Raw genomic sequence first — 26,072 nt, forward strand, 5'->3', positions numbered from 1 at the left:
AACCAAAAACGAGCAATGATAGAAATCACGGAGAAACATGTACAAAAAATAAAAAGCGCAAGGTGTTCAACGTGGTTAAACCCAGCAGACTTGCGAACGGATGTGTTTAGCCTGGTTAGCTCATGGTTTTGCTATGCTGGGTCGTTGGCATGTCTGGCGACGATATTAGACTGAAGTTAAGCTCTGATCGAGGTTAAGATGGTCTGATGTGTTCGTTCCGAGGGTGGACGTTGATGAAGACGACGGTGTATACAATGCGCGCAGCGCGAGAGTGTGTTAGTTTTTTCCTGTTTGGATCTGCACGAAACCCTGGCCAATCTCCCACCGTGGGCATGTTCCATCGTTTTTGAGGCAACAACAACAACAAGAGGCGTGATCGGCTGCTGCGATAGCATGGTGCTCTTATACAGTGGCCAGCGAAGCTGATGCGTTCGCGCCGCCGGGGGTACGAAATTTTCAGTCGCGGCAATGTTTATTTTATTTCTGCACCCTTAAATTCAGGGACGCCGCAAGATTCTTGGTTGCGTTTCACCCCATGAAGTAATGCTTTCGCACCAAAAGCCACCAGCACATTGAAGAGTACAGCTGTCTGCAATGCAACATCTACGCTGGTAGGCCTTCGAATATCCGTAGGAAGACGCCGGGCCTGAGTTTCGTTTTCTCGCATTGCAGCGACACTGTTTCTCTGTTGATCACAAACTCGTGAGACCGAATCCGTGGGGCAAAATGCCTCTCGCAGACACGGATATGCTTGGAGTCGAAGCTAAACCCATCGCTTTCCTCTCGGGGTATCGCCCGCTTCCATATTTTACGCTGCTCGGCGTCGCTCGGCAGACAGAATAGCGAGGCCTTTTCCTGCGTACCTCCGCAGCCCGAGCGGCAACCCGTCACGCAGCAAGTATTCGGCTTGCACGTCACGTTCACTGTACTTATTTTGCAAACGAAGGCAGAGTGAAAAGAGCAAATAGTTGCTGCCGCACCGCCGGTGTCCCATTCCGCCCGTAGACTTCGGGCCGTAGAGTCGCTCGCTTCCTCGCGTCGTTGCCCCCACAGCACACTCAGCGCAGTCTCGTAGAAGGCGCGGTCAACATATGAAGCTATCCCATAGCGTTACGGAGAAGTTTCATGACCATAAAAGCATTGAAGGACTATGGTAATACTCATATCATGTTTTAGAAATTCTAGCACGCGCTTACCCTCGGTGCTGTGGCTCAACCAGTTTTGGATATTTTGACGAGTTACGTGCACTGAACACGCTGCTTTGACAAAGAAGCTTCTAGAAAACGAAAACTTGTTGGCCATTTTCGAAATTGTAGAATCTGATATGGGTATTACTTGCTATTGGCTACGCGCCACTCAATAATTAAGGAGTCTAACAGCTATAGTTGAAAACTTTACTCAGTATTAGTTAAGCAGCCTGCTAATTAGCGCCTTTTCGCTATACTCTGATGCATTACCGCGCTGGCAATGCTATGCCGAAAAAAGCGCTCTTCTAACTGAAAAAAGCCTATTTTTCAAAATGGCAGTCTGACGTGAAACGCCCTCTCTCACAATATATATATATATATATATATATATATATATATATATATATATATATATATTGTCACGTTGTAGTGACGGCAGTCCAGCGGTCAGGAAGACACGAGAAATACATGCAAACGAAGCTCTTTATTTGGGCTGACTTGCGCCCGCAAAATAACTGACTCACTCGGTGGCGGCGTAAGCAACAAGCGTGCTCGTCAATCGTCGAACTACGAATGTCCGCCGCTCGCGGCATCACTCAATTTAAAGGCGGCAATGAAACTTCCAGATAACAGGACAAGATCATCTACAGTAATCTAGAAAAAGCTAGATGCAGCCTTTCATGGCTGCGATCAATCGAGATTAGTCTGGTCGCTTCTCGCGTCACGAACAAAAGTGATAACAACCCTTTCCTGCAGCCTTAAGCGTGAACGAACAAACACTACAATGATACGTGGCATTATATATATATATATATATATATATATATATATATATATATATATATATATATATATATATATATATATATATATATATATATATATATATATTCGTGTGTGTGTGCGTGCGTGTGTGCGTGCGTGCGCGCGTGTGTGTGTGCGTGTGCGTGTGTGTGTAATAATATAGGTGGAAATATTGATCGTTTTTGAGGTAAATTTCAGAATTTCTTTATGTTATGCCTAACTATGCCTAACTATGCATGGCCATAGTCCTTCAATGCTTTTATGGTCATGGAACTTCTCCGTAACGCTATGGGAGAGCTTCATATGTTGACCGCGCCTTCCACGAGGCGGCGCTATGGGGGCAACGACGCGAGGAAGCGAGCGTCTCTACGGCCGCGAGTCTACGGGCGTAATGGGACGCCGGCGGTGCGGCAGCAACTATTTGCTCTTTTCACTCTGCCTTCGTTTGCAAAATAAGTACAGTGCACGTGACATGCAAGCCTGTGATGCCGAATACTTGCTGCGTGACGGGTTGCCGCTCGGGCTACGGAGGTACGCAGGAAAAGGCCTCGCTATTCTGTCTGCCGAGCGACGCCGAGCAGCGTAAAATATGGAAGCGGGCGATACCCCGAGAGGAAAGCGATGGGTTTAGCTTCGACTCCAAGCATATCCGTGTCTGCGAGAGGCATTTTGCCCCACGGATTCGGTCTCACGAGTTTGTGATCAACAGAGAAACAGTGTCGCTGCAATGCGAGAAAACGAAACTCAGGCCCGGCGTCTTCCTACGGATATTCGAAGGCCTACCAGCGTAGATGTTGCATTGCAGACAGCTGTACTCTTCAATGTGCTGGTGGCTTTTGGTGCGAAAGCATTACTTCATGGGGTGAAACGCAACCAAGAATCTTGCGGCGTCCCTGAATTTAAGGGTGCAGAAATAAAATAAACATTGCCGCGACTGAAAATTTCGTGCCCCCGGCGGCGCGAACGCATCAGCTTCGCTGGCCACTGTATAAGAGCACCATGCTATCGCAGCAGCCGATCACGCCTCTTGTTGTTGTTGTTGCCTCAAAAACGATGGAACATGCCCACGGTGGGAGATTGGCCAGGGTTTCGTGCATATCCAAACAGGAAAAAACTAACACACTCTCGCGCTGCGCGCATTGTACACCGTCGTCTTCATCAACGTCCACCCTCGGAACGAACACATCAGACCAGCTTAACCTCGATCAGAGCTTAACTTCAGTCTAATATCGTCGCCAGACGTGCCAACGACCCAGTATAGCAAAACCATGAGCTAACCAGGCCTAAATACATCCGTTCGCAGGTCTGCTGGGTTTAACCACGTTGAACACCTTGCGCTTTTTATTTTTTGTACATGTTTCTCCGTGATTTCTATCATTGCTCGTTTTTGGTTTATGCGTGGCTGGTTACCGCTTGTCTCTTATTTTGGAAGTGCCAAGCGAGCACATGAGCAATGAAGAACAAAAATTCATAATTTCCTTCCACTTGTCCGCTCCTCCGTAGTCACAGCATGACAAAGTGTAAATAAATGGCTTATGTAGCAAGAGTCTTCAGCAGCTGACTTTGTCACCTCCCTAAGTGTCAGCAAAAAAAAAATGAGATAGCACCATCAAACTACCGGTGCATTCGTCGTGTGATCGCTCGTGTAGCCCGCACTCCAGTTCTTAATATGCCGCCATAACGTCATGTTCTCAGCATTACTGAGATTGCAGTATTTCTCACAAGGTAAACGCCAGCCTTAAGCAGCCTTGTGCACTTAGATGAAAGCGAGGACTCGGCCGAGATAGGCGCAACCCAGACACATATAGATATATGTTACTGATCGCTACGCTAGATCTTCCAGAATAATGTTGTAGGCAAGTTGCGGTAAAAATGAATGCGACGACTGAACCAATGTACAAAAATCGCTTTTTTGTGAAAAGCAGCGAGAGAAAGTAAGCGCGTTAATTGTTTGCCAGAAAACAGCCGCTAACAAGGTTTACTAGTGGCCGTCGTCTATCGCAGAGGGTTTTTAGTGTCTCGACGTTGCAGCCAAGCTTTCAGGTGATAACCGGTAAAGTATTGTCCATCCTAAGCCCAAATACAGATCCCCAGAAAGCACAACTACCAAGCGAATTTGAGCCTTATGTATCAGCAGCGCGAACACCACACAGGAAGAAGAAGGAGAAGAAGGAAGTGGCCTGGCCCTGGCCTAGTCTGTGTATGGCCGGGGGAGGCTGTTTTGGCAGGCCGAAAACTTCTTTTCAGCGCTCTTTACCTTCTTCTCGTTCTTCTTCCTGTGTGGTGTTCGCGCTGCTGATACATATGGATCGCAACCAACTAGCCCGACAGATGGTGTTATTCAAGTACATTTCTTGTTCTACGGGCCCTTTCCTTTCTTCAAAAACTGATCCCGGCTACGTAGTATACCTCGCCGCGGCATCCTCCTGCCAGGGAAGAATTCTCGGCTTCTGCATTCGACGCAAGGTGCTCCCACCTGAACTTCTGAAGCTGTTCGGCGGCATCCAGCCCACTGTTGGCCATGCTACCCGCCTGTGCAAAATCTTGCGTTCGGAATGGCAGCACCAGGCGAGCCTCCACAGAGAACACCTGCGGTTAATGGTGTTCACATCGACGCCAATGCCAGCAGCATGAAGGAAATGGCGTGAAGTTGCGACGCAAATCAGCCGAACGACAGAGTGCCTCTGGCAGCAGGCACTTCCGTGCTTGCGTGCTCTCGTGGCTCCAAAGCAGAAAAAGACTGGAAACCCCGTCCACCTCGTGGGAGGTGTCAGGAGCATCCCAGAGGAAGTCCAGCGTTTCCTTGGTCATGGACCCAAGTTCGCGGTGGAACCGAGGAGGACAGCGCCGGAAATGTTGACCATGGTACATCAGCGCTCTTTACCTTCTTCTCCTTCTTCTTCCTGTGTGGTGTTCGCGCTGATGATACATATGGATCGCAACCAACTAGCCCGACAGATGGTGTTATTCGAATATGAGCCTGCTGGCCGGAAAACAGCCGCTGCGAGCAGGGCCCGCGCAGCGACTCGTGCCCCCTCGCCGACAGCCGCGCCACTAGCGGCGCGCGCTGTCCCTATATGAAACTTTGGCCGAAGTTTCGTGACCAGAAAAAACATTGAAGGACTATGTTATAACTGACAGGTAGAAAACATCCCTTCTGCGCGTTCGCGAAGTTTGGAGCCCAGCTGAACAGGCCGTAAAATTTTGTGGAACTTTATTCTTGTTTTCACAAAAGCATATGCAAACATGTTTGTCCGACTGAAGTAAAAGAAACGCTCTCTTTGTACATGCTGATTTCTGGGAAAAGACTATCGCCAACATTGTTTCGATATCTACGCGTTCCAAGAGATCCACTACTCAGCCCGATCACCGGACTATATAGATGGAACGAGGCCTTAACGTAGAAGCTTTTTCCCGCTATTCTTCTCTTCTTCGACACGGACAGCTGTTAAGGCCACGTTTACCGGTTTCGCATCGTCCTATTTGCCGACGCCGTAACGCGAAGGAGCGCGAGGAGGCAGCAGGGGAACGAGAGGGACAACAGCCACGCTCATTCGTCGAAGACACTTGCCACTAGTGACGTCATATGGATTGAGACAACGGATGTAGCATGGCGCAGCGCTGATTGGTTCTTTCTCCCTTCCGTTCGCGGTACCTCAATGCGCCTTGCACAGCGGACGGTCGCCTAATGTTGGTGGATGAGAGACCGCGTTCGTGAAAGTGTGCGAAGCATGGTTGCACGCCTACCCTACACCTGTAGCCTCCAAATGCACCCCTATTTTACAGCCCTATTCGGTTTGGTTTGGTTTATAGGGTTTAACGTCCCAAAGCGACTAAGGCTATGAGAGACGCCGTAGTGGAGGGCTCCGGAAATTTCGACCACCGGGGGTTCTTTAACATGCACTGACATCGCACAGTACACTGGCCTCTAGAATTTTTCCTCCAAAGAAATTCAACCGCCGCGGCCGGGATCGAACCCGCGTCTTTCGGGTCAGCAGCCGAGCACCATAACCACGGAGCCACCGCGGCGGCTTTACAGCCCTATTCAAAATTACGTAGCACTCTGACCAGCGTTCGCACTTCGCACCACCTAATCTGATATTGAAATCCGCGTTCCCAGCGGGTAAATAAGCAGTCAATATTTTAATTCAATAAGCGAAACTTTGTGCTTCTAGACAGCAAAGTTTTTATTTTAGATGTGACTTTCACATAAAAAAAATTCCCGTAAACTTTCTTGAAAAATTTACTGCATGACCTTTAGTAGCTGACAATTCTGCACCAACAAAAAAAATCGATTTCTTTAAACTATAACACAAAATCCATAATGCAGCCATACCTGGTTCCCTAACCATTACTGGGAATTGGCCGTTAGATATAGTAACTATCAGGAGCTGGATTTGGCACTTACTACATGTGTTTTATTCTAGATAACATAAAAGCAGAACTTCAAAAAACACTTTGGAAGCTTCTTTTATCTTTAACTGCCTCTTGTCTGCCAGGTTTGTGCGAGCGCCTCCCTGCTGATCGACACGAAATATGTGAAGTTAGTGAATAAGACGTGTTATTCCCTTCTTAGGTGTCGTGTGAGCTGTACAACTATTCCAAAAGGCAGACGACTTCACCTCTTATGAAAAAACTGCAAGAGGAAGCCAAAAACCGAATTCCACGCAACTACGTAAAGTATGTTCAAGTGAAATATGTGCATAAGGATAGGAGCTTTGAGAAAGATTTTATTTTTATCTCTGATATCGCTGGTAACTGTATATTTGGGTTTCCAGACGTAGCACTCGAGTCCCACTGCAAAGAAAAAAACAAAAAAACACTTCTTCGCTCTTATCGCTTCTGTCCACACAAGAAGCAACCTTACGCGAAGCTGCGTCATTAACGTCTCTACAAATCTCATAACCTTACACATGCGTAAACGACTCTGTGCATAACTAAGAAGCTCCCTCTTGATCAAAACTACGCAGCCCAGCAGGTTTCCTTGTGAAAATTACTGTGTAGGTTGATTTGCATAATGAGTGTTCCAAATCCTTCGAAGGTGAGCGGAGCTCTGGCCCTCAACCCCTCGGAACTAAAGACTTCCAAGGTGGCTAGAGGGACCCACTATGTGGCTTAGAAGCAAATTTACTGGGCTGCATATTCTTGACACAAGCTTTGTCTTGAAACAATGAACCAATTTTTATCAAGGCAACCTCTCTCGATCAACAACAGTATCCCGGCACTCTTTAAAAACAAGTACCAGCAAGGCATCATGAAAGCTTAAGAGGAGCGCCTAAAGAAAACCTGAACACTACCGGCGCTGTAAAAAATGCAGCGATGGTGTAGCGGTGGAGCATCCGCCTCGAGTGCAAGAGGACCGGGGATGGAATCGCGGTGCCGCGCAGTTCTCCACCGGGTTTACAAAAAAAAAAAAAACTCCTCGTGTCGATGGAATTGCATGATCAGGCCTGAGATGCGGCCTGACCTCGGTGACCAGAACAGACGACGCACTCCCTCACCAGAACAGGATTTGGCCGCCCTGGTGTAGTACTTGGCCCTAAACTTCTATGAACAAACCAATTAACCCTCGGCCCTCTGTCGCCAGCGGCTGCGGAGCCATTGACCAAGGCGGCGGTCAGACCTGTGACGCAGCGGAGGGTGGTAAGAATCGCTGGCACCGGACAGGCAGCCATCAGAAGCTGAATCTGGCAACGTTTAACGTTTGTACCTGATTCCCAACAAAGAGCGTTCAGCTTAAGTTCAGGACCATGCAGCAAGGTATGGAAAGAAAATGATAGGTGTATTGTTTAGAGATCGGAAGAGGGCGGAGTGGGTGAGGGAACAAACGCGGGTTAATGACATCCTAGTTGAAATCAAGAGCAAGAAATGGGCTTGGGCAGGGCATATAATGCGAAGGCAAGATAACCGCTGGTCCTTAAGGGCAACGGAGTGGATTCCAAGAGAAGGCAAACGTAGCAGGGAACGGCAGAAAGTTAGGTGGGCGGATGAGATTAAGAAATTTGCGGGGATGCAGTGGCCGCAACTTGCAAACGACAGGGTTAATTGGAGAGGCATGGGAGAAACCTTTGCCCTGCAGTGGGTGTAGTAAGGCGGATTATGACCTTATCCAGTGAGGCTAGCTTAGCAGTGCTGTTCGAGGAAACAGCGGGTGTTAAATGGAATGCCATAGGGTTTAGTGATGTTAGGAGGATGAGGTGTACACACTACTAAAGGGCGGGCATGTACTGTGCTATCGTGGATTAGCGGACAGACGAAAACCGGGTGTGGGATTCCTCATCAATCAGGATATAGCTGGCAACATAGAGGAGTTTTACAGTATTAATGAGAGGGTACAAGCTGAAGGTGGTGCCTGCATAGGCGCCTACATAAAGCCATGATGACCAGATCGTTGAAAATTCTATCATGACCGGGAATCGGCAGTGAACAAAGTAAAATCACAGCACACTGTACTGATGGGCGACTTCAATTCGAAGGTCGGCAAGAAGCAGGCTGGAGACCAGGCGGTAGGTCACTATGGCATAGGTTCTAGGAATAGCAGGGGAGAGTTATCAGTAAAGTTCGCAGATAAAAACAATACAAGGATCATGAATACCTTCTTCCGCAAACGAGATAATAGGAAGTAGACGTGGAACAGCGCCAATCGTGAGACTAAAATGAAATATAATTCATGCTATACGCTCACCCTGGCATCGTAGAGGATGTGGAGGTCCTTGGGAAGGCCCGTTGTAGCCACTACAAAATGGTAAGGTCTCGTATTAGCTTACATTTTAAGAGGGAACGTAGGAAGCTAGCGAAGGGGAAGCCAATTAACAAGTTAGCGATAAGATGGAAAGCAGAGGAATTCAGGATTTCGCTGCAGAATATGTATTAATTCCGCTTTAACTGAGGAAGACGACCATAATGTTGAAACAATGACCGATAACCTCACAGCGATCGTTACGGATAAAACCCCTCAATAAACTAAAGGTAATGACATATCCTCCCTCCTCCTCCTATGCCGGCCCTCCTTCTCTCGGCTTCTCCTGGGAGCCGACGGTGGCGGCACCTAGGCGGGGGAAGCTAGCCTAGCAGACCCTCCCAACGCTCGCCCTTTGGCGCGCAGTAGACCGCGCGTGCGTTTTCTGTCTTGGCTTCGCTCGAAATGCGATCATGACATGGGAGATTAAAGAATTAGTTCCTGAAATAACCGGCACGAGCAACGTTGCGCTGCTTTACCGAAACTTTTTGTACTGCGATCAATTTGATTGCGGTGCACGCGGTGGAGGTGTCGCGGGCGGCCGAGAATATCCTCAGAGCGTTGTTTCCCAACGCTCGTGCTTTCAACTGTTTTGCATTTTATGCCTTCGATTCAACCGCAATGAGATGATGGGATGGGCGGTTAAAAAAATTATAGTTACCCAAACAACTGCCCCGACCCATGTTCCACTGCTTTATCGGAACTTTTTGTACTGCGATCGCTTTGATTGCGGTGCACACGGTGGAGGTGTCGCGGGCGGCCGAGAATATCCTCAGAGTGTTGTTTCCCAACGCTCACGCTTTCAACTGTTTTGCATTTTATGCCTTCGATTCAACCGCAATGAGATGCTGGGATGGGAGATTAAATAAAATTATTCCTAGCCAAACAACTGCCCCGACCCATGTTGCACTGCTTTATCGGAACTTTTTGTACTGCGATCGCTTTGATTGCGGTGCACACGGTGGAAGTGGCGTGCACGAGTGAGCTTGCGACAAAGCACTGAACATCCTCGGAGTGTTGGTTTTCGACCGACGTCTTTTGCCGAATCTTATTCAAAATTTAACGCTGCCAAGAGGAACTGGTGCGACGTACGACTAGACGTGCGGCCTAGGCTTTATATGGACAGATGGCGGTGTAATACCGGCATAATATATTCTGCTCTCAAAGGCGCGTTAGCGCGTGCAGTCTACTGTCCGTAGGCGCCTACTCATCTCCGTTTTAATTTTTTTTTAGTGCAGGAAAGCTTAGCGATTATTTCGGAGTTATTATACACGTCAGACACCTCGCAAACTAACGTTAAAAGGACCCGACTGACGGTAGTCCCTTACTGTTTGTTAGTAACGGGGTGAATACGGTGCCCTAGTTGCGCACCGTAACACGACTGTGACCAGAAAAATTTTGATGTAGGGTTAATTCTTTGGGTTGAGTGACAGCAATCAGAAGAGGCTTTTAACCGCTGCTTCGCGCGCAGCTACAGCATGACTCACTAGAATGTTGCTTGTTTAAGTGATTGTCATCTTTGGTCAGCATGTGCAATAATGGCTTATAAGAAGAAATTTCCTTCCCTCGTGTAACTGTAACGCATAACGCGCAGCAGCCTGGACTGCCCAAGTAAGTTAATCGCTTCCGGTCGAAGCAGAGCGAAAAAAATTCAAGCCCTGAAAGAGCAAAACTCGAATTTACTCAGTCCTGTTCGAATCAAAACGTTCGTTTAGAAAGCTGATTGCCGCGAAAATTAAATAAAAAACAACAAATGTATGCAACTATGTTTTAAGGAGGTCCTCGTTTGAATCATTAAGTATTATCCACGCAGATGTCGAATATTCAAGAGATAGTTCGGTTACTGTACTTAGGCACGCAACGACAGAGTTTGGTATGAACCCTGCCAGAACAAATACTGTCAGCAATGCACGCAACATGAATGCTAGATCTGCACCACGAGCAGCATGAACAGCGTCGCTCTAACAGCGAAAGCAGACTGTTTAGTATCGAGTTCATCAGCGAAGGAGTCCAACTGCAACAAAACAAATCCGTCTAGCGATGAGCGCAACATGAAAGCTAGGCCTGCACGCCGAGCAGCGTAAACGACGGAGCTGAAACAACATGAAGCGCAAGTTTTGAGTCGAGCCCGCGAACGAGTTCGACTACAACCAAACCAATACGCCACGTAATGCGCGCGACATGAAAACTATACCTGCAGAGCAAGTAGAAGCCAGCGGCGTGAACGGCGGGGCTAAGACAACGAGAAGCACGGCTTTCGTAGCCCGCGAGCGAACGGATCCACCTACAACATGCCAAACGGCATTAACTGTGAAGAAAGACTGCAGTCACTCGCGTTTCGCACCAAATGCTCCGAAAAAAGAAAGCGTGTGACAACTGAAGAGCGGCCACTCAAATCGTAAGACGGGGATCCAGCTCATTATCAATTTTCCGGGCCGAGCCTATGCAGCCAAATCTTATGCAGCTTATGCAGCCAATGCGGCTCGCCAAGCCTTTCGGCGTGCCGCATTGCTTTTTTTCGGACGGAATGACGAAAAACCTTTTCCCACTGCCTCTTCGATTGTTTCACCCGTAAGCGAAACAGAAACTCGGCGTCGCCGCAGCGCGTAGACGTCGTGAATGCTGGCGAAACGCTTCACGCCAAAACTTTGTCGCGCAAAAAGAAAACAAAGAGCGATTTCTACCCCCGACAATGGAACAGGCGTCTGCTGCGGGGCCAAAAAGCGCGTGCTAACACGTGACGACGGCGTCTCGGTTAATGGGAGGCTCGACCGTACGGCGGCGCGCAAGGAAAGAGAAGAGCCGGGAAGTTCAAAATTTTTCGTTACTTTCGTTTCATTGAGGGGCTTTAGTTACGGAGTGCGTCGTATAGAAGCAGGCGGTAGGGTGGTTCGATAGGATACCGGCAAGCTATCTCAGGAGACGAAAGATCTGATTAAGAAACGCCAAAAGCACCAGGGCGACTAACTCTACAGACACTCCAGAACTAGCACAGCTATCAAAGTTAATAAATAAGCGCAAGGTAGCCGCCATAAGGAAGTTTAGTATGGAGAGAATCAAGCAGGCTCTAAATAACAGAGGTACCCTAAAAACGGTGAAGAGGAAATTAGGCACAGATAAAACACAGATGTAAGCGTTAAGAGACAAATAGGGCAATGTCATTAGCAATAAGATAGTTCAAATAGCCGAAGAGTTCCACACAAATCTATGCAGTAGCCAATGCAATCAGAATGTGGATGAGAGAGACAATAGCGCACAACAATAGGACATCCCGCTAGTAAAGAAAGAGGAAGTAAAAAAAGCCTTAGAATCAATGGAAAGGGAGAAAGCAGCTGGTGAAGATCAGGTAACAGCAGATCTCTTGAAGGGCGGAGGGAAGATTGTGCTAGAAAACCTAGCCACTTAGCATACGCAGTGCCTTGTGACCTCGAGCGTACCAAAAGCTTGCAAAAACGCTAACAATATCTTAATTCAAAACAAAGGAGAGGTCAAGGACTTGGAAGAATTGCAGACCAATCAGCTCACTGCCCGTTGCCTACAAGGTATTTACTACGGTAATCGCTAATAGGGTCAGGATCACTTGAGGCTTCAGGCAACCAAATGATCAGGCAGGCTTTCGTAAAGAATAGTCGACAATAGGCCATATTCACACTATCAATCAGGCGATAGAGAAATGCGCAGAATATAACCGACCTCTATATATAGCCTCCATTGATTACGAGAAATAATTTGACAGTGCAAACATCAGCTGTTAAGCACTCTCGGCGCAATCAGGGTGTAGAAGAGCGTTATGTGCAAATATTGGAAGATATCTATAACGACTGCACAGCTACCATAGTTCTTCATACAGTTAACAATAAAATAACAATAAGGAACGGTGTTAGGCATGGAGACATGATCTCGCCAATGCTATTCACCGCCTGTTTAGAGGAGGTATTCTGAGGCCTGAATTGGGAACAGTTGGGGATAAGAGTTAATGGAGAATACCTATGTAATCTGAGAATCGCTGATGACATTGCCTTGCTAAGTCACTGAGGACATGAATTGCAAAGCATGATGAATGAGTTAGGCAGAGCAGAATGGTAGGTCTAAAAATTAACATGTAGAAAACCGAAGTATTGTTTAACAGTCTAGCAAGGGAACAGCAGTTCGCAATTGGTAGCGACTTGCTGAAAGTAGTAAGGGAATGTGTCTGCTTAGGGCAGATAGTGACCGCTGATCCGGATCATGAGACGGAAATAACTAGAAGGATAAGAATAGGGCGAGGCGCATATGGCAGGTTCTGTCAGGTAATGAATGGCAGTTTACCAATATCCCCCAAGAGAAAAAATACAGCAGCTGTATCTTGCAGATACTCACCTTTGTGGCGGAAACGTGGAGGCTAACAAAGAGGGTTCAGCTTAAGTTAAGAACAACGCAGCGAGCGATGGAAAGGAAAATTTTAGGTGTCACGATTAGAGACCAGAAGCGGGCAAACTGGGTGAGGGAACAAACGCGTGTTAATGACATCCTAGTCGAAATCAAGAGGAAGAAATGGGGTTAGGCAGGGCATGTAATGCGAAGGGAATATAACCGCTGGTCCTTAAGGGTAACGGAGCGGATTCCAAGAGGAGGCAAGGGTAGCAAGGGGCGGCAGAAAGGTGGGTGGATGAGATAAAGTTTGCAGGGATAGGGTGGCCGCAACTGGCAAAGGACAGGGTTAATTAGAGAGACATGGAAGAGGCCTTTGCCCTGCAGTGGGCGTCGTCAGTCTCATGATGACCAGGAAAAGACTAAGCTACAAAAGAAATAGTTTTCGTTCAAAAAGGCTTTAAACATTCAACTACGCACAAATGAAAACGCGAAGCATTCTACGAATAGAGATGTATTTTTTCCTTTCTCACTACAACGTTATTTACAGAACTAAGCTTCAGCTATTTGAGTCGAAACATTTTCCCATCATATAGAAAACTTCATTGACACCAAAATATCTAAATTTCTGAACTGTGGTGTTTAAGGTCCCGAAGCGACACTTGGGCTGTGAGGGACGCCGTAGTGGAGAGCTCCGAGTTAATTTAGGCCACCTGGGGTTGTCTTGCGTGCACTGACAACGCACAGTACACGGGTGTTCTTGCATTTAGCCTCCACTGAAATACGGCCACCGAAGCCGAAATCGCACCAGCGAACTTGGAATCCCAAGCGGACAACCAAAGCCTGAGGCACCGCGGCAGGTCACCAAACTTATAGTCAGTCATTAAGACACGCTAGCACCTACCCCCCTCAATTTTAACAGGTGCGTGACTTCTGCGATCACGATTTTCTCGCCCCTTCACTACACAATATGCAATGTAATACACATTTCACACAGCCGCATCAGGGCAGTTTCAGTAGCTTACACAAATGTCGTACCACTCCAGTGTCAGAGATTCAACGCAGCATTGTTCGTGCTGGCTAGCTATGTTGCCCATCGAGAGGGCGTAACCACATTCTTAGCCCACAACATCTTGAAAAGCCTTTTATGCGAAGGTTACTGGTGAACTTAAAACAACTTTTTGTTGCGTCAGGTCGTCTAATGTAGCCTCCTGTAGGTCTCCAGGTCTCTAGGAGAGAAGTATTCCTTGAGAAAACTGCCGTAACCCTTCGGTGTAATAAATATATCGGTACATGGGGGTTTGGCGCCTATGTATATTTCACCGGCTGAAATTTCGTTGCGCCACATGCTGTATATTTCCTCAATGGAGTGTTTGAAAACAGCACAATTGTTGCTGTAAAGGCGCTTACGTGATGAAGAGACTCCATCGTAGGAGAAAATCTTCGGGAAACGGTTGTAGCTGACGTTTTAATCGCAGTCGGAGAGTTTGGTTTGCTCCTTGCTTTTCGCGTGTGGGAGTGGGCACAAAGAAGACGTGAAATTACTCAGAGAGGAGTCTGACAAAAAAACTTCAGTAAACAAATGCTTCCGGTCTGAACTCACCTTGCGTCATGCCTATGCGTAACGTTTCCAACAAGGGAAGGCGGCCTTTCCAAGAAGGCAAACGTCGTCAACGCGGACGCTCGCTGCGCCAGGCACGGCGATGCCACCCGGTGCATGTTGTGCAGCGCTATGCTCTAGGCGCGCCTTAACGCTTCCCGCGAAGGAAACGTTCGGTGTATACAACGCGTGCATGTAAGGTGTCTCAGCTAAATCGAGCTTTTAAAAAAAGTACGGAGTGTTTTAGCCCAGTGAAGCTAACTGAGGGTTGTTCAGAGTCTCGTGGCCTAGTCTGCAGTATTTTTTTCGTTCTTCAAAGTTAGCAAGAAAATACTAATTGCCGAACTTTTTAGTAACTGGCTTGAGGAACAAAGTGTAAACGCAGAAGTGCGATATAGTTTCGAAAAACAGCCAGAAGCGCTGTTTCCATCCAGGTACAATTTACGTAGCTTTATTTATTGGCATTCAAAGCAAGCTAACAAGTAAACAGCGGATGGTTCACATCTCTGCCCCAGTGCGCACTCAAAGCCTCATCGAGGAGAGCACTCTGAACAACAGAACAACAGATTTTTTTTTTTCTGAAATGCGTCTCGAGACTTTTGAAGTGGTACCGTTGTCACGTCAAAGCTTTTTTTATTGTGAGAGTTATTATAATTTAAGGCCGCTAAAAAAACTACTTTACGTAAACGGTAGTTGGAGCAAATATTCCAGTCAGGTGTTTTTTAAGACGATCGACAACTTATGTAGCGACACTGTTCCTGAAGGCAATAATTAAACGTTTGCCAATTACTCTTTACTAATTAACGAAGTATTGATAATTAAAAATGCCGCACACAAGGTCAGGCGCCTCTCAACAGATCTCAGTTGGTTTCATTGGGCTAGAGCACTCCGTCTTTTTTTAAATCTTGGTTACATTTAGCTGGGACACCTGGTTACGGCTCCCTATAGCAGGAGGCATCGCAAAACTGAGGGCTCCTCAGAGGGACTTCTTTTGAATTTTTTGAGCGATCACTGCGCCCGATGAGAGTTCTCACTCTTAAGGTAACGTGATAAAGGAAGACCTCACAAATTTTAGCCATCATCCGTTTTAATCAACTGCCTCCATGTGAAACGAACTGTCAGTTTTGTGCACCCTACCGCTTCATTGGGAGCATCACGCGACCGTCGAACAAACTCGAGTCACTGACTCTAGGCGTGGCGTAGCATGGCGTAGCGGAGTTTCGAAACAGGCTGCAGATGGCAAGCGCTTTCGGCGCTTCTGCTTATGCTTTTCTGTTTCGCCACCTCGTTACGCCAAACGCTGGTGTACAGCCGTTAATTAGATGCGTGCGTGATACATTTAAAGCATTGTGCTCTTGAGGCAGCGCTTATAAATTCTGTCCCCGGATTTCTTTCAAAGGCTTAGAAGACGGTTACTCCAAATTGCGATTTAAATACCTTTCGCAGCGTTTCAAACTTGCCTCTGTGCGCTGGGAAATGTAGCATATAGAGCAAAATATGGCATTCCCGGAGAAAAGAGGAAAATTAGAGCCCCAGTTTTAATGGGATGTGAGCTTGTCTGTGCTGGTTCCACTGCACCGAGCGTTAATAAGTGTTTAAAAGTGATTTACCTCTGATTAAAGAGCACGTGAATCCACTCGCTTTTTTTTTTGCCGCTACTATATAAAACGCGCTCGCGCTGACTATGTCAGAACTCCTGATGAGGGAAGCGATTCTTCCTACACCATACTCACTACACAGCAAGAAATATTTTAAAAAGGTTGCTGAAACTCAGCTTTTTGCGGCACTAAAACCGCTTTATATGGCTGCAGAGGCTGTGATTACGTTATCCAATATACATGGAAAATATTTAGTTGCCCGGTCTCAGAAGAAGATGGTTACCCTCAATTGTAGTCAAATGAAATCATGGCATTTTGCACGATTTTTACTGCGTTGTTCTAATGCCGCTTGTTCAATTTTTTTTCTTCCAGCGGAGTTCCCCCTCGACGCCGTCATCGCGTGATAACGCACAATCAGTGCATGAGACCGGTAAGCATGTATTGTCGTGCTTGGAAGGATTTTTTATACTTCTGTGAATTTTTTCTGTGAAAGGTACTTATTATGTGCACTTTCGTCGAGACATCAGCGTGGGCATGTAGCTCATCCGCCGTTACAACTGCCTAATGGCGGATGCTGATTTAATTAAAATAAGTAGTACAAAAGCCCAAGTGCTAGTTGCTGTGAAATTGCGAAGAACCGCTCGTTTCCGTATAGGACTCTGCTACTAGTTAGTAACTCATCATTAACGTAAAAGACCTTCACCCGAGGACAGAGCAAGACGCTCCGCCCTCGCGTTACGTCTGTGGCATTGTTGGGCCCTCATCGCTATGAGCTGTACATCAATCAAAACTGCCTATTCTTGAAGACATTAGATGCCTCCCCCCCCCCACTTCAATTCCTGCCGTCGCGCGCTCGACTGCATGAATTGAATGCTTTAAAACTCATCATAGCGCGGAAAATTCCGCCAGCCTTTTCCCTGTTTGAAACATGCAATTTCGTATCCCTCTCACTGGGCAATGAATGATAGACGCTAGCGCCTTCTACTCCTTAAGTTGTCGCTCTTGTGATGGTCGGCTCTTCGGGTTCTTGGATGCAAAAACGACTTATAAGTAAAAAGTTCAGGCCTAGGTATCTGCGATTGGCGTCTGATGCTACGCCGCTGCTGTTATCATATTAAAGATGCTGCTTAAAAGTAGGGGTCTGTAAAATTTGCGTGGAAACTTGCAACTAAATTGAAAGGCGAAAGCCGAGGACACTGTGCCGCGACGACTTCCGGTGGATGTGACGTCACACGGTTTCCGTGGCTATATCGACGTCCGCGCTATGTGGATGCAATTTCGACATGTTTACCTGTATTTAATTATTTAACCTACAGTCATCATAATTGGCTTTTAGGTTCATTTTTTCCTCCTCTATCTGAAGCAACCATTAATTTCCATCTGTCTTTTTTAGTTCCCGAGTTAAACGGGTTTGACACGCTTTGTTAACGGACGACAGTATGAGCCATTAAAAGCTTTCGCCTTAAAAGGTGTTGGGAATTCACATTGGGATACTGCGTGCTCTACCGCCTGCCGCGACCGCGCTTCGCGTAGGGTATTGTCCACTGTTTGTTGGCTGCTGTACAGGTCAGCATTTGCCGCACTTAAGATCGACATTGTTAACGGCAGTGATGGGAAAGGAGGAACACAAGACATAGTCCATTTGTTTCCGACATCTTTCCCGACCGCAGCAGAAGTTTCGGAAAGGAGTAGGGACAATAAATTTTGACGCCGTGCGTAACTTGTAATACTTTGGTGGGCCCGCGCTGCGGTGCTCGCCACTCCTCATCTCCTCGCATCTCTGAAGGCGCGGGCGGCCACGTGCATTCTGCACTCCGTGTACGGAGTGACGCCATTTGATGGGCGTCGCTCTGCGCCCTCTGCCTGCGCGCGGTTTTCGAAATGAGCGATTAGTAGCCCAAATTTCTTCAGCCACAGCGGCAAGGGTAATCGCACTTAAATAATTCTAAAAACCGATACGGCTATTACTAATGGCTGGCCTAAACCACAAATTGAAATCAGGGGCCTATCTGTAATAGTTAAAAAATTAACTTTTAGAGCTTCTTTAAAATCATTTTACAAGCAAACACGATCAGTCGGCTTTTTGAGGTCTCTCAACACTGGTATTACAATGCCGCAAAAACCTTCTCTTTACCTAAAGAAGCCTATTTTAAGAAATTACTGGCTGGCTTGTCTGAAACACCTATTATATTTTTCCTCTTTACCAAAACAAGCACTAACAAGTCATGTTCTCTCGTGATTATACATAGTTTCCGGTGGGCACTTGAATGAGGACAGTTAATACTGTCCACGCCGAACGTTTCTTATGCAGAGCATTGCGAGCCACTAGCAAAGGAAATGTTTGCAGCTTCGTTGTCTGTCATGATTCCCATAAATATCGCCACTGTCACGGGTTCGGTGACTACGCGCCGTCGTCACCGAGTCCTGACAATTAGGGGGTGGCCGCTCGATGCCCGGCGTAGCCGGTAAACAAACGTAGTGAATGAGACAGAGGCGTGTGAAGAGGTAACAACAACAAAACAACGTTGACAGTTTCGATTAAAGAATACGACAGCTTTCACAGACGCATAATGTACATCCTACAAAATAGCGGCGGGAAACACATAGCATTAAATACACTGAATTAAGTTATTTATTGAATACGCCTACACAGGGCACAACACAAGTGAGAGCCCAATTAGCTATAGTCGGTGAAAGTTCAGAATGGGAACAAATATACAGTCAACTGGGGAGCGCGGCTGTAGTCCATCTACAAACACGCAATCAGTGCGGCCCCCGAAGGCGACGTCCTTCCAGAGCAGCTTGCGGTTTCGAGGATGCGGTGCGGCGGCTCGGAGACCCGGGGGTTCGCGGCGGCAGCGTTTCCACCGACAAGCGGACTGAAGTTCGTGCCCATACGGCCCCCTTTTAGAAGTCCTCAGGTGCGCCACAGAGTCGGGGTCGATAAAGCCCCTCAATGAAGCAAAAGTAGCGAAAAGCTTTGAACTTTCCGACACTCCTCCTCTCCTAGCGCGCCGCCGGATAATCGAAACTCTCATTGGCTGAGGCGCCGTGGTCACGTGTTAGCGCGCGCTTTTCAGCTCCGCAGCAGACGCCGGCGCCATTGCCGGGGCTTCGTTTCCTTTTGGTGCCACGCAGTTTTGGCGGGAGCGTTTCCCTAGCTTTGATGGTGTCTTCGCGCTGCGGCGACGGCGAGCTTTTGTTGCGCTTGCGGGTGGAACAGCCGAGGAGGCAATGGAAAACGTTTTTCGTCATTCCGTCCGCAAAAAGCAATGCGGCTCGCCGAAAGGTTTGGCTGCATAGGATCGGCCGGGAAAGCATTCATAATAAGCTGTATCCCCGTCTTTACGATGCGAGTACCGCTCTTGAGTTGTCAGTGGCGTTTTTTTTTTCGGAGGATTTGGGGTGAAGCGTGAGCGACTGCAGTATTTCTTCGCAGTTAATGCCGTTTGGCATGGTTGTAGATTGTAGATGGATTCGATAGCTCGCTGGCTACGAAAGCCTCGCTTTTCGTTGTCTTATGCCTGCCGTTCACGCTGCTGGCTCTGCTAGGCTCTGGAGGCGTAGCTTTCATGTAGCGCTCGTTACGTAGCGTATTCGTGGTTGAAGTCGGAGTCGTTCGCGGGCTCGACTCCATACTTGCGCTTCATGTTGTTTTGAACCCTGCTGTTTACGATGCTCGCGGTGCAGGTCTAGCATTCATGTTGCGCGCATAGCCGGACATATTTGTTTTGTTGCAGTTGGACTCCTTGGCTCACGAACTCGATACCAAAGGGCCGGTTCTCGCTGTTGAAGCCCCCGCTGTTCACGCTGCGCGCAATGCTGACCGTATTTGTTCTGGCAGGGTTCATTACAAAATAGGTCGTTATTGTGCCTAGGCATAGTAACCGAACTATCACTTGAATACTCGATATCTGCGTGGATAATACCTGAGAATGCATGCGAGGACCTCCGTCAAACATAGTTGCATACATTGTTTTTTTTTTGCGTTTTCAATTTTCGCGTGAAGCAACTACCTAAGCGAACAACTTTTTGCTTCGAATAGGACTGCGTGAATTCGAGTTTTTGTTTTTCAGCTGTAATTTTTTTCGCTCTCCTTCGACCGGAAGCAATTGATGAACTGCGGCAGTCCAGACTGCTGCGCATTATGGCTGGCAATTACACGATTGAAGACAATGTCCTCTTGTACGCATTATTACGTATGTTGAACCAATATGACAATCAGTTAAACAAACAAGATTTTAGTGAGTCGTGCAGCGTTGTAGCGGCGGGCGATGCAGCAGTTAAAATCCTTTTTTGATTGCTGTTACTGAACCGAAACAATTCGCAACTAGAGCATCCTATTCACCTAGGTATTTGCAAACAAATAGTAAGAGACTACCGTCAATTGGTTCCTTTTAACGTTATCCTGCGAGGTGTTCGGGATATATAGTAAATCCGAAATAACCGCTAAGCTTTCCTGCACCAAAAAAAGATCTAAAACTGAGACGAGTATAGGCGCCTACGCAGAGCTGATTGCACGAGCAAATGCGGTTTTGAGAGAGGAATATATTATGGCAGCATTACACCGCCATCCATTCATATAAAGCCTAGGCCGCACGTATAGTCGTATGTCGTACCACTTCCTATTGGCGGAGTTAACTTTTGATTACGATTGGGCAAAAGACGCCGGTCGAAAAACAATAATTCGAGGATGTTCAGTGCTGTTCCGCGAGCTCGCTTGCGCATGCTATTTCCACCGTGTGCACCGAAATCAAAGCGATCGCAGTACAAAAAGTTCCGATAAAGCAGTGCAACATAGGTCGGGGCAGTTGTTTGAGTATACCTATAATTTTTTTATTCTCCCATACCATGATCGCACTGCGGCTGAATCGAAGGCAGCAAATGCAAACAATTGATTCGAGCGCGCGGTACACTGCTGACTAAAGCGCGAGCGTTGAGAAACAACACTCTGAGGATATTCTCGGCCGTGCCAATTCCAGAACTGGCAGGAGTATTCTTACCAGGCTCGGAATTAACTTTCAACCTACGAATAACGATGCTAAAGTAGACTTACCCCGCGACTATAGGACGGCCCTACTAATCAAACCACTCCCCAAAAACATGCACCCCTTACACCATGAGGGTAGAAGACAAGCACGAGCCAAAGCCTTACATAAGAAATACAGACAGTGCGCTGCAACACTTTATGTAGATGCGGCAGAATACAAAAATACCAATGCCTTTGCAATTGTGGTTGTGAACGAGAATGGTGACCACATCGTCTCGGCGACAATCAAAACGAAATCCTCTGAAACGGCAGAAGAGGCGGCTATAGCCCTCGCCCTAGCACATACCCAAGGGAGCATCATCCTCAGCGATTCCAAAATGGGTATCAATAATTTCGCTAAAGGGCGAATTCAAACACCTCCCTTAGAATCCTTAACGCAACCAAATTCTCACCAAATTATTCCGAATTGATATGGGTCCCAGCCCATTCGGGGAATCCGGAGAAGGAGGCAGCCCACAATAAAGCCCGAGGTTTCGGCGACCGGGCAGTGGATGAGTCTGGCTCCCTGAATTTCACGGACTTCATGATCACATATCATGATCTCACCAATCATTTTAAACTATAGAGAGGAGAATTTTCCCCCCTCCAGACAAAACACTTACTAAAGAACAAAAGAGGTTACGTGGAGTCGTCTACAGACGAGATCGATACGCACCCCATCACTCCTCGCGCACATTTATCCCAATCTTTACAGCCCAAACCACAAACACTGTGGCCAACGTGCCACCTACGATCACATCCTGTGGGACTGCAAAATAGAGCCACCTCCGGGTGATCTAGTTACAGCTCCTTCTCTCGAGCGGTGGGATACCGTGCTGGCTAGCTCTGACCCCAGAACGCAAGTTTTGGTGGTGGAGTGGGCTGACAAAGTCGTCGAGGGCTATGTATTCTCGAACACTTACCGCAACCTCTTACCAAGCTGTTTCCGGCGAATAAAATGTTTTACAATCAATCTCGGCCGTGCAAGCCATCTCCGCCGCTTGCACCTAATGAAATTGATCGCAGATGAATCCAACGCTACTGGGGACAGTTATTTGAGTAACTAATTTTATTGCGAAAGCAATACTACTTTCACTTTCAAGCCTTTGCGGTGCGAAGGCGGTGCACATGAAATGACCTTTCGCATGACCTCTGTGTGGCGTCACGCCGAAGAGCTGGGCGACCATTTCGCGCCGTCCGTGTGCGACGGCGGTGCACATGAACGGCGGCCTAACTCCCGCTCTCTCCGCCAAGAGCGCCACAGGTGTTGTGACGTCACGCCGAAGAGCTGGGCGACCATCTCGCGCCGTCCGTGTGCGACAGCGGTGCACATGAACGGCGGCCTGACTGGAGTGGATTGGATTAGATTAGATTAGATTAGATTAGATTAGATTAGATTAGATTTGATTGGATTGTATAACCGATGTTTACCCGCGGTACTTTAGTGGAGCGGGCGAGGTTACTTTCAACCTCAATCTACTTTCTGTATAACCGATGCATCGCCGCAAGTCTAACCACAAGCACCACCACCAGCTACACTACCAGCTGAACCATGGCGTAAGTACGGATATTGCTTTCGCAATTACCGGGCTTAACCAAGCTAAGCCACAGTGAATTTTTTAATCTCCCATGCCATGATCTCATTTCGAGCGAAGACAAGGCAGAAATCGCACGCGCGGTCTACTGCGCGCCAAAGTGTGAGCGTTGGGAGCGTCTGCTAGCTTCTCCCGGCCTAGGTGCCGCCACCGTCGGCGCCCGGGAGGAGCCGAGACAAGGAGCGCCGGCATAGGAGGAGGAAGGACGAGATGTTGTTACTTCTAGTTTATTGAGGGGTTTTAGGTGTCGAAAAAGCAAACACCAAAAAGCGCAACAAGAGCACGTAGGCACCTACACTTTGACACTGTATGGCCGCCATCTTGGAGGAGGAAAAATTAACGGACAACTAAAAAGAAGCCCTAGGCTTCGACTCTGGATTCGGTGACCTTGGAACAGCAAAAAAGTAAAACAAAACCAAAAAGGGAGTCACGTTCCCGCGCAACTTTTTTGCTGCTAATGGTCAGCTCAAGGCTTCGGCAGTATCGGGGCCGACCATGAGCCGGGAAAAAGTAAGAGATACACAAAACAAGCAGCACGTACGCCTCCGCTTGTGCAATGCGAGTGGGTTGTCTAACTGAAACAGCGTGCATATATTCGTGCTCTTCCCGAGACACATACAGGTTGCACGGTCACACTATGTTAAAGAAACGCGGACAGATCAGTTTTATACAAACAAAAGTAATTTACAGGCTGCCGCCACTTCTGTGACAGCTATTTTGTGGATTAGAGATCAGAAAATGGTACCGAAGAGTTGTTTTTATGAACAGCTGCTTTTGTGAGGTGAGAAATACTGCCAGCAGAAACCTTTTACTATATTTATTATAGACTTGTATAAATTCCACAAGACAGTTTTGTAAGATTATTTCCTATTGTTTCGCTCTCTATACTTACTGTTCGCTTTGTTCCGTGAAAACCAAGAGTACCTGCTTTATTCAAATACGAGCCCGTTGTCACTCTATGCCATGAAAAAATGGGGCTCGAGAGCGTTCAAGAGAACTTTCTTAAATTTTTGTTCCAGCCTCCTCCGTTGTTTTACGGAAAATGAACTGAATATGAATTTGCATGTGTGTAGATAAGCCAGCTACTTTTTACCGAATTTTTTATACTGACCTGCTGGCATCTGTTTCTAATTATTTCTGAAATAGTGTGACACCCGTGGGGCCGGCTACGACTGCGAACAAGGTTGCAGCTGCTATAAAAACGTTCGTTTTCCTGCTGCGGGGACGTGCATGACAGACGGCCTGATGCCGCCTCCGGGATGGCAGCCGGTATTGCCCCAGCACCCAGCCCTGATACGAGGCGTAAACTGGCAATAAACAAACGGAGTCCGGTGTAATAAATACAGACTGTCATTCGGTTTCGATTGTCCGGTGCAAACAAATTTTTTCCCTAGTCTGCACAGCATAATAAAATATTCTTGCGTCGTTCAGAATGAAATTGTACCTGGGTGCGTAAAACGCCGTTGCAGCTAAGCAATGACAATATGTGAAAAAGCAAGCGCGAAAGCCGAAGTAGGGAATGAAAGGAAGACACAGAGAACATTCATGTCAGGTTTCGCGCTGTCTTCTTCCCATCATGCCGCACCAGCTGGCCCGGCAGCATGTTGTCCTGACAAGCAAAGCCAGGCTTTGAAGAAAAATGCCCGTCACGTTTAAGAAAGCCGAAAGAAACGTCATTTCATACGCCACTATACCGTGCACCACAAAAAGCATCCATTTGTCGTAAGCGTAATTATCTCATCAAGATATGACCTTGCCACTGAGTCGCACTGAAATGCAGTCGTACCAGGGACGGTATTACGAGTTATCGTCTCAATTTTGAGACTCTGACGTCAAAATGACGACACCGCGAGATGCGAACGCGGAGTCAACCAATCAGCGGTGGCCAGTGAAGTCCCTAGCTAGGGGCTTTCGCGGCTAGTAGCAGGGCTCCACCCAGGAAGCATTTAGTTGCGCAATAGGGGACCGTATGCAAACGTTTTGCTGTAAACAAGCCGTTAATAAAATGAACAATATTTTATTTTCACAACAAACTATGTTTCAAACCTAACAACATTAAGCAAAACAAGAAGCGTCCTCAGTTCTGCAATTAAGTTTGCTCTTCAGTCACTTTTGCTGCCGCGAGAGTGCACTGACGATGGAAAAGCGTCGGCTAGGTGGCGCGAGCTGCCGCCTGATTCAAAGGATTCAGCTACATTCAGCCTTATCCCTCCACCCACATATTCAGCCATCGTAAACATGGCAGCCAGAAAAAAAAAATCAGCTGATTCGACGGCTGTATAGTGCCTAGAATATACTGTATTCTAGGCACTATAACAGCTGTCCTCTTTTTTCACACATTACGTAGAATCAAAGTACTGCGCAGACGTCTTAAGTGCGCGGAAAAATCTGCTTAAAGGCAGTGATTGCTACGAGTCTGCCGAGATCAATTTGGAAGGAGCGCTTGGCTCGAACACCGGAGAAGGCAGCTTCAAGGCAAGTTCACACTGGCGAGTTGCAAACGCCGCGCTAGTATTCTAGGCGACCGATTTCGGTCAATTAGTTACGGTTTCCGAAGTGCATGTAAAGCGGGGAGGGAGCGTAATAAATCGATTTAAGCCTGTCGCGCGACCTCCGCGACTCGCCAGTGTGAACTCACCTAGCCTGCTATCGACGGCAAATGTGCTCAAAGGGCGATGCGTGGTTCTATTTATTTTTGTTCAGAAAATACCAGGCGACCATGAATAGTCACACTGCAGCAACTGCCGACACACGGGAGCAGACCGGGGCAGCTGCTGGGAGCTTGCAATCTCACTGCGGGAATTAAGAGCCGGCACGCGCCCGGTCACTGCGCCAACGATCACTCATGACGCCTCGTAACCAACTCATGCCGCCCGCTTCGGGTTAAGCTCTTGGCATTCGTGTTGGTGGTGTTGCCGTTCCGTTCGGATGATGCTCGGATGACGCCGCCGGGGATACTGCGGTGGCGAAAGTTTATGCGAAGGAAGTCCTCCTTCGCCGCCGCCTTGTCTTGGGGGTCTCGCCGGAAAGCGCGCACCTTCTGCGACTTAACTTTGACAGTGGTCTCCGCAACTCACCGCAAACACTTGCAGTCGGTTGGGCTACGCCGACGTTTACTTCATTTCCGACGGCGTCTTGAAACCCACCGGCGGCGAAGGCGCGCACAGACT

At 47.6% G+C, this 26,072-nt stretch overlaps 1 long non-coding RNA gene across 2 annotated transcripts in view; it reads left to right on the plus strand.

The window, feature by feature from the left end:
* The window catches only part of LOC149358010 (uncharacterized), a 49,034-nt gene extending 24,154 nt beyond the window's left edge, over window positions 1-24,880 (plus strand). Inside the window, exons 2-4 of one of the 2 annotated variants that reach the window (XR_016291913.1) lie at window positions 6,568-6,671; window positions 16,651-16,708; window positions 24,049-24,880. This is a non-coding gene — a long non-coding RNA (uncharacterized LOC149358010). The remainder of the gene's footprint in view (window positions 1-6,567; window positions 6,672-16,650; window positions 16,709-24,048) is intronic. The other variant, XR_016291912.1, reaches the window with a different exon arrangement.
* The last annotated feature ends 1,192 nt before the right edge of the window (window positions 24,881-26,072 follow it).

The sequence above is a fragment of the Amblyomma mixtum genome, chromosome 3, assembly GCF_055824585.1.
Source record: "Amblyomma mixtum isolate Tamu chromosome 3, ASM5582458v1, whole genome shotgun sequence".
NCBI lineage: Eukaryota > Metazoa > Arthropoda > Arachnida > Ixodida > Ixodidae > Amblyomma > Amblyomma mixtum.